General features: G+C 30.8%; 1 long non-coding RNA gene across 1 annotated transcript; it reads right to left on the reverse strand.

Annotated features, from left to right (window-relative positions):
- Positions 1 to 1,813: 1,813 nt before the first annotated feature.
- On the reverse strand, positions 1,814 to 8,761 carry LOC114914026 (uncharacterized). Its single transcript, XR_012139492.1, has 3 exons — positions 8,454 to 8,761; positions 7,604 to 7,697; positions 1,814 to 2,028 (listed from the first exon to the last, which is right to left on the reverse strand). It is a non-coding gene; the product is annotated as an uncharacterized lncRNA (long non-coding RNA).
- Positions 8,762 to 9,415: the final 654 nt, after the last annotated feature.

Consider the following 9,415-nt stretch of genomic DNA (forward strand, 5'->3'; position numbering starts at 1 on the left):
ATATATATATATATATATATATATATATATATATATATATATATATATATATATATATATATATATGCACATGCGGGTATGAATGCATGTATGTGCGCGCGTGCGCGTGTGTAGAGAGAGAGAGAGAGAGAGAAATCCTAGCGCTTTAATAGTGGTGGGAAAAGAGTAAATCGGGCCTAATGCACAGGCGTGGAATTGGCTCTCCAAGCTCGGGGCTAATTGCTGCTTACCAAACAAACTTATTTGGGTAAGTGCTATTTACAACATACCAGTAATAAATTTAATCTAGGATAATGTATGGCACAATATGAATAATACCTAGTCAACGTTAAATTCCAAGAAGAAATTAAATTCCATAATTTATGGGCATCTATATAATTCTGCATGACCAAACAGCTCATTTGATAAAAGCTAAAAGCTGTAATCTGAAAAATATGCCAGCCTCAAAGTATCATGACTCCGTAGAACATTTAAAAAGATGGTGGAATCCTTTAATCATATTGAAGATCATATCTAGCCAAGCATTAGCCATGAAAATAAGTGGGACAATGAATACAACATTGTAAATTATAATCCAGATCTTGCAGATTCAAACCAAGGACATAAACAATGTTCAAATCATGATAACAGTTTCCACTAAAATCCTGCTTTGACACAAACTCTCTGAATTATTATGATCATTATACTAATATCATTATGGTAATATTTTCTCTCGAACAGAGGTAATGCACAAACTATAGTCAAAAATAAAATGACCTGCATGAGGATAAAAAGTTGAATAATGTATGGTTTTTCAAAACTAAAGTTAGAATTCAGTAGATAGGATCATGATTGGGAATCAAAACCAAAGGGTGATCAAAACCAATGGATGATGAAACCAGAGGTTACTTTGAAACCAGAAGATTCAGTACTTATGATCAGGATCATGTTGAGATGCTGCACAAATTCAGAACTGGGACTGCAATTAGATGGTCAAGATCAAGTACTACTGTTTTGAGAGGCATTGCGTTCTCGCTTAGGTAGCTATTAGGGATTCGTAGGGCGATAATGAGATTAATTTTAAAATTACACTACCAATTGAGAATTTAAGCCAAAGATAAAATACAAGAAATCTAGATGATTTTTAAATCATGATTTTATCCTCCTTTTAAACATAAGATATTTGATCTTTGAAAGTTGAGATAATTTAGGAGATCTTTGGTGGTTGATTACACATTTTAACAATTGAACCTAAAGAATTTGAGACTAAACTTATAAATTAGATTGAGCAAATACAAAGTCCAAAATAAGGTCAAATGGAATGTTGATATGTCAGGACATAATCAAGGCTACAAAATCAATTTTGAAATTATGACTATATTTTTGAACCCGAATCATGATTTGAATAAATTAAGTCCAATGACTATTATTATCATGACAATGATACTGTTCACTAGGACTTGAGTTACATTCATATTGTGTACTCAAACCAAATCCATAATCAGCTTAAAACAAAGATCAATATGTCAAAACATATCAAGGTCCAAAAAACCAATATTCAATTTAGGATGAAATCTATAGGGATCAGTTTAGATAGTCCTACTGTGTCCTAATCTATGCGCTTTCTATGTCCACCATCACTACCAGCAGTCTGTTGGTATATAGTGCTTGTTAAAGAGAATGCATAATCTCTTGAGCAAAAATTAAAAATTTGAAAAAGTTCCTATTCTTGACAAAGGGACATTGGGAGGATAATTCAATCGATCAAATCTTAATGATGAATTGATAAACAACATTGAACAAAGGAGCCAGAAATCCTTTGCATCTCTTGGTTTGTTCTTTGTAGGTATAATTACAATAAAGGTAGCTCACAATACACTAGGTGGCTCTTGAGCTGAAGACATCATTCGACACAAACATCCCATTTACTGACAGGCATAACACCTTGAGAAAACAATGATTCAGCACAATCAGGCCCTAGTGCTTTATCTAAGGATAAGATCTTAGCAGTTGTTTCTACCTTTTTATCGATCACTTCAGCAGCTAAGCCTGTATTGTTCTTGCAATAACAGAAGTATGAGATGAAGGAAGCCATACGGTAGTTGAAAGGACGTTAGGAAACCACCTATCTCTAAGAAAACATAGATCTCACTGGCTTACAAAAACTTCATAATTACAAAATGCTTAGTTCACTTCACAAAAACTTTATAATTTTATAATCATGAAAAGAAAAGTTTTTATAATTTTGAAACATCAGAATTTAAAGTTAGAGTTTACTTTTAAGATGAAAATGTTCGAAGCTTACAAAAACACCTTTTTGACATGAAATCATGATGTGAGAAAATTTTATAAGTGCAAGCTCTTCTTTTGAACTGAAAACTTTGAATTTTCAAATATGCAATTTCAAAACAAGTTTAGTTCTTGAAAAGGATAACACAAACAAAAAAAATGAAGGTCTCATTTCAAACTTAAAATTCATAATGTTGAAACATGTTATTTCAAGTGTAATTTAGTTATTAAAAGAACATTCATAAACTACAAAAAATTATTCCAGCAAAATTCTGGTCAGCATAAGAAAACTTTATAACTTGGAAAACACTACCAAAACTTGAAAGTTCTTTATCTTTAAAATTCTGATCCCAAAAGAGAAGTTTGTCAAAATGAAATATTCCTGAACCACAAAAGGTGATCGCTAAAACAAAAATGAGATCTTGTAAAAACTTTATAATAGTGACCACTGCTTTTGGACAAAGTTTTGAATATCAAAGATTGTGAATCAAAGAAAATGTTTGAATTTAAAAGAAGAATGTTGATAAAATACATAAACAGTTTTTGATACCTTAAATTTTTTAAATTTTAAGCATGCAAAGGACAATGCTCTAATTTTCGAAACCAGTAAAGAAATTTAGAAAATTTGCAATTTCCAAAGTCAGGTTGAGTTGTTGAAAGAAAAACATTCAAAACAACAAGGTTTTCCAATGAAATTTCCCACATCCAAGGAAAATTTTATAACGATAGAACCACTATCCGCACTAAGAAATTTTTGAAATTACAAAACTTCAATTTGAAAGAAAAATGAGATTTGTGGAAAAAAAATGAAATTGTGAACTAATCATTTCAACAAAGTTTTGAATTTCAAAACTTGCAATTTCAAAGTGGAATTTAGTTTCTAAAAACAAGATTTGTGAAAAAAATTGTAATTGCGGACATAGCTTAGGGACAAAGTTTTTCCAGAATCAAAACTTGGAATTTCAAAAGTGAAGTTTAATTTTAAAAGTGAAATGTTAATCAATAACAAGAACACTTTGATATGAAATCGTATTGTAAAAAAACTTTATAAAAGCAAAATCCATCGTTAAACTTATTTTTTTAAATTTCAAAAGACAATCTCTATTTTCAGAAAAATATTCAGAAATTCTTCATAATTTCAAAACATTATTTCAAACTTATAATTTAAGTTTAGCAATGTGTGACTAAGTACAGTTTAATTGTTGAAATGAAGATCATGCAAAAATTACAAATGATTTTCTTTTAGAATTTTGGTTAGTGCAACAAAACTTAATTACTAAACCATTTTCCATAATCAAAAGCTTTGAACATTAAAAATTATGATTCTAAAAGCAGAGTTTTTTTGAGAGATGATGTTCCAAATTGACAACAACTTTCTTCTTGACCCAAATGAGATTTGAAAAAAAATTGAAACTATAAGCTACATTCTGAATTTTGAAACATCTGATTTTAAAGTGAAGTTATCTTTTTTTAAAAAATGAGAATATTCAAAAATTACAAAAATACCTTTTTGCTGTGAAATAATTACCTTTTTTAAAGAATGAGATTGTTCAAAAATTGCAAAAATACCTTTTTACTCAGAAGCATTTAACTGAGAAAATATTATAAATGCGACCCTTTTTTTTTAACTTAATTTGGATTTCAAAGTGTGCAATTTGAAAAGGAGAGTTTCATTATTCCAAGGATAGTGCTCCAATTTTTGAAAATTATAAGAACAAACACAAGGAAACTTTATAATTCCAAAACTTCATTTCATACTTGAAATTTTTGAAATTCAAAATGAGCCATTTGAAAATTGCAGTTTAGTTGTAGAAAGAAGAACATTCATAAGCCATAAAAAATGCAGTTTACTCTGTGAGAAAGCTGTGCAACTATGAAATCATTTTGCAAACTTGAGAACATTCCTACATCACGAAAACTTATTTTGAAGCTAAAAAATATATAAGAAAACTTCTTAAATATAAAAATTTCTTCTGGACAAAGTTTTGAATTTTGAAACTTGTGATTACAAGTGGAATTTGCTTTCTAAAAAAAGAAATTTTCAAAAATTACAAAACCATCTATTTGGTATGAAATTATGATGTGACAAATTTTTTTGGGAGCAAAACTATTTTTGAAGTTAATTTTTTATATTCAAAAACATGCAAATTTTGAAAAGAGAATTTTATTATTAGAAGGCCAAAGCTTTAATATTTGAAGCAAAAAAATGGTCAGAAAACTTAATAATTTTAAAACCTTTTTTCAAACTTAAAACTTTTTGGATTTTTAAATGCGCAATTTCAAAGGTGGCATTAGTTGTTTTAGGAAGAACACTCAAAAATCATTAAAGATTTTTCAATGAAAATTGGTCAATGTAAGGAAGTCTTTATAATTTGAAACCATTTTCCAAACTCAAAAATTTTGAACTTCACAAAATATGATTCCGAAGAACATTATTTGTTACAATGATAACGTTCCAAAATGACAAACTAATTTTGAAATAAAAATGAGATATGAGAAAATTGTGTAATCGTGAATGCTTCTCTTGGACTAAGTTTCAAATTTTGAAAAATATCAAAATTTAAAAGTAGTGGTAATTTTTAAAAGAAAAATATTCAAAAATTACAAAACATGAATGAATCTTATGAGTGCCAAACCTTCTTTTAAACTTAAAATTTCTGATTTTCAAAACATGTTATTTCAAAAGAAGAGTTTAGTTTTTAAAAGGATAATCCTTCAATTATTGAAATAAAAAAATGAAGGTTAGAAAACCACATGGACTGAGAACTTCATTTGAAAATTAAGAATTTTAAATTTCCAAACTTTTCATTAGTGTAGTTGTTGAAACAAAAACATAGATACACTTCAAAGAGGCATAATTTCATTAAATTTGATCAATATAAACAAACTTTTATAACTACGAAAGCATTTTCCAAATTGAAATTTTTGGATTCTAAAAATTGTGATTCCAAGAGGACCTTATTTGTCAAAATGAGAATGCTACTAAGCCACAAAAGCATATTTTTAAACTAAAATAAGATTTTAGAAAACCTTGTGATCATGAAACTTCTTTTGGACAAAGTTTTTTATTTTGAAACTCGAGATTTAAAAAGTAGAGTTTAATTTTTATAAAGAGAACATTCATGAATTAAAAATATATATATTTTTTGAAACAAAATAATGACATAGAAAAGCTTTGTGATTCCAAAAGCATTGAACTTTTTCAATTGTGATTCTTAAAGAGGAGTTCGTTCCAATGAGAATGCTCCAAAACAACACAACCTCATTTTGAAACAAAAATAAACACACAATTTCAGAAGTGGAGTTTAGTATTTTAAAGGAGATTGTTCATAAAATTGAAAATGCTTTTTGATACAAAATCAAAGCATAGAAAAGCTTGGTGATTCCAAAAGTTTTGAACTTTTCCAATTGTGATTCCAAAAGAGGACTTTGTTAAAATGGGAATATTCTAAAATGAGGACACCTCATTTAAATAAAATGAGATGTGAAAAGCTGTTCAACTATGAAACCATCTTCCAAACTTGAGAACGTTCCTAAATAAAAAAAAACTTATTCTGAAACAAATATATATATATATATAAGAAAACTTCATAATTACAAAATTTCTTTTGCACAAAGTTTTTTGAATTTCAAAACTTGTGATTTCAAGTGGAATTTACTTTCTAAAAAAGGAATTTTCAAAAATTACAAAAAAACACCTTTTTGGTATGAAATCATGATGTCACAAAACTTTTTGGGAGCAAATCTATTTTTCAAATTAACTTTTTATATTCAAAAAAACATAAATTCTGAAACAACAATTTGTTATTAGAGGGCCAATGTTTCCGCATTTGAAGCAAAAAAATGGTCAGAAAACTTTATAATGTTAAAACTTCTGCTCAAACTTAAAACTTTTGGATTTTGAAATGTGCAATTCCAAAGGTGTCATGAGTTGCTTTAGGAAGAACACTCAAAAATTATTAAAGATTTGTCAATGAAAATTGGTCAATGTAAGGAAATCTTTGTTATTTCCAAACCATTTTTCAAACTCAAAAATTTTGAACTTCGCAAAATATGATACCAAAGAAGAGTACTTGTTAAAATGATAATGTTCCAAAATGACAAACTAATTTTGAAATAAAAACAAGATATGAGGAAATTTTGTAATTGCAAACCCTTCTTTTGGACTAAGTTTCAAAGTTTGAAATATCAAAATTTAAAATTAGCATTAATTTTAAAAGAAAAATGTTCAAAATTTACAAAATATGTGTGAATCTTGTGAGTGCAAACCCTTCGTTTGAACTTAAAAATTCTGATTTTAAAAACATGTTGCTTCAAAAGAGAAGTTTAGTTTTTAAAAGGATACTGCTTAAACTATTGAAACAAAAAAAATGAAGGCTAGAAAACTTTATGATTTGAACACAGCATTTCAAACTTAAAATTTTTGAATTTCCAAGCTTTTCATTAGCTTAGTTGTTGAAACAAAAACATCCATAAATCACAAAGAGGCATAATTTCATTAAATTTGATCAATATAAATAAACTTCTACAACTATGAAAGCATTTTCCAAACTTGAAATTTTTGGATTTTAAAAATTGTGATTCCAAGAGGAACTTATTTGTTTAAAAGGGGATGCTCCTAGGTCACAAAAATATATTTTTAAACAAAAATAAGATTTCAGAAAATTTTGTAATCACGAACACTTCTTTCAGATAAAGTTTTGAATTTTGAAACTTGAGATTTCAAAATTAGAATTTAGTTTTTAAAAAGAGAATATTCATGTATATATATATATATATATATATATATTGATACAAAATCATGACGTAGAAAAGCTTTGAACTTTCCAAATTCTGATTCTGAAAGAGTTTGTTCCAATGACAGAACTCCAAAATGACAAAACCACATTTTGAAACAAAAATAAACTTGCAATTTCAGAAGTGGAGTTTAGTTTTTAAAAGAAGAATGTTCATAAATTTAAAAACATTTTTAATACAAGATCATGACATAGAAAAGCTTGGTGATTCCAAAAGTTTTGAACTTTTCAAATTTTTTCCAAAGAGGAGTTTGTTAAAATGGGAATATTCCAAAATGACAAAACCTCATTCAAACAAAATGAGATGTGAGAAAGACGTGCAACTATCAACATGTCATTCCATTTTAAACAATAACAAGAACATAAAGAAGAATCAACAAGCATGGCATCAAGAACTTCTAGCAGTTAAGTTAAATGAAAATGGGTAACAAATAAATGCAATTGAGAAAACTGAAGCATTCTTTAGAAACCGATAACTGATGAATTTGATGTGTATCAGGAATCGGATATAACACAGATGGTGACAGAAAAGACAATACCACGGTTAACGCCCCAGAACGCTCAAGAATCACTCCAAGAGCCGGCTTGACATAAAGATCCATACCTCCAGTCCGGATTGTTTCAAGCATTCCACTATTCAAACAACATAGGGAACAATCAATCTTTGGGGACCAAAATTGCAGCTAAACAACAGCAAATTTCAGAATTCAGAAATTTCACACGGTATACTACACTTCACCCGACAATGGGGGAACAGAAGATGATGAATTTATGCCTTTCTTTACCAAGAAAGAAACCCAGTGACTTCTAATCTATTCTCTAACGATGATAGAACCATTAAAACCCAACAATGGGGAAAATGATGATAAATTTATGGTTTCCTATACCATTTCTTTTAAGAAAAAAAGGAAAAGAGAATTAGTGACTTCTAAATTATTCTGTAATCACTTTAAGAATGATGGAACCAGAAAACCGACATCCAATTTCACGCAAGTTGAAGAGAGTCCAAGAAAATGAAAACTTTATGGGTTATTGATCATGCTATCAAAAAAAAAAGAAAGAAAAATAGCAAAAATAACAAAAGAAAAGGTACTTTCTTGAAGATTAAACACAGAAAAGATGGTGTTTAGAAAAGCTTAGATACAAATCAATGATCGAGAAGCAAACTGTCATCGAATACGTCAACAAAAACACCTCTTAAATGCGAAACAACCCAAGACCTAACTAGGTGGGAAAAAAAAAAACAAGACGACAATGCGGGCATGAAACATAAGAAATCAAGAACTCGTTAGAGAATGCACGAAAGAGACATCAATCAAGAACCTATGCCACAAAAAGACCGATTAGTAGGAAAGAAGAGATGGGGACGAAAGAAAGAAAGAACTAAACCATCTTCCCAGCGGTTGGAGTTCTTCCGTTCTCCAGGAGGAGGGATTAAGAAGGTTCCGAACGATGGAAAGAGAGGATTGGCTGGCCAAGAATGGAGACACCTTGTTCATCTGCCTACCCTACGACGTAGCGAACGCCAAGAAGGAGAGCAGAAAAATAGTCGATGATCTAGCGGAGGATGGCGGAGAGAGGAGATCAATAAGGGGGCCATGGCAGTTTGTAGTTCTTGCGCCAACTGGGATCCCCGAAGGTTGAAGCTGGTTGGGGGGAAGGAGGGAGAGAGAAAGGGGCGGAGAGGGAGAGGGAGAGGGAGAGGGGGAGGGCGGGAAGCTAAGCGGTGGGGCTGCCCTTATAAAGTGTGGAGGTGGTGGAGACGAAGGCGCAGAATTGTCGCGGATCTGTATCGTCCATGTTGATTACGTGGATCCATCATCTCCGTTACTATGTGGCATCCTGATGGACCATGTGATGTTGAACTGACGAGTGCGTAGGATCGATGCTGTAATGTACCAGTGGTTTGCGAGGGCTTTCTAAACATGTGCAATGAGTTTTCATCTCATCCATTCCCATGGTTTTTGGTTGTCGCATGAGCCAAGCTGAAAGGGCAAATGGAAGGATGCTCCTCTGATCAACGTCCCCTTCAAAATCTAGACAGATATAACCAATTCAAATCCAAGCAATTCTGGAAGAAAAGGCCCCTTCCAGCCCGTCTACCAGCACTTTGACCTCATTGAGATCAGGATGGAGCATAGCCAGTGATCTTGCTGAAAATATCAACCTCCAATAGGTGAACCGTAAAGTACCTTGAGATTGCAGATGGCCACTCCATTACCCTCTTAAATTGATCGAGTCTTTGATTGGCAGGATTTACTTAAAACTCCAGTGATGCGCTCTTCAGCTTCAGGGCTATGTATCACACAATAAGGTCCTCCGACCAGCTTCATCAAGTACATCCTTCCAAC

Source organism: Elaeis guineensis, chromosome 3 (assembly GCF_000442705.2).
Source record: "Elaeis guineensis isolate ETL-2024a chromosome 3, EG11, whole genome shotgun sequence".
NCBI lineage: Eukaryota > Viridiplantae > Streptophyta > Magnoliopsida > Arecales > Arecaceae > Elaeis > Elaeis guineensis.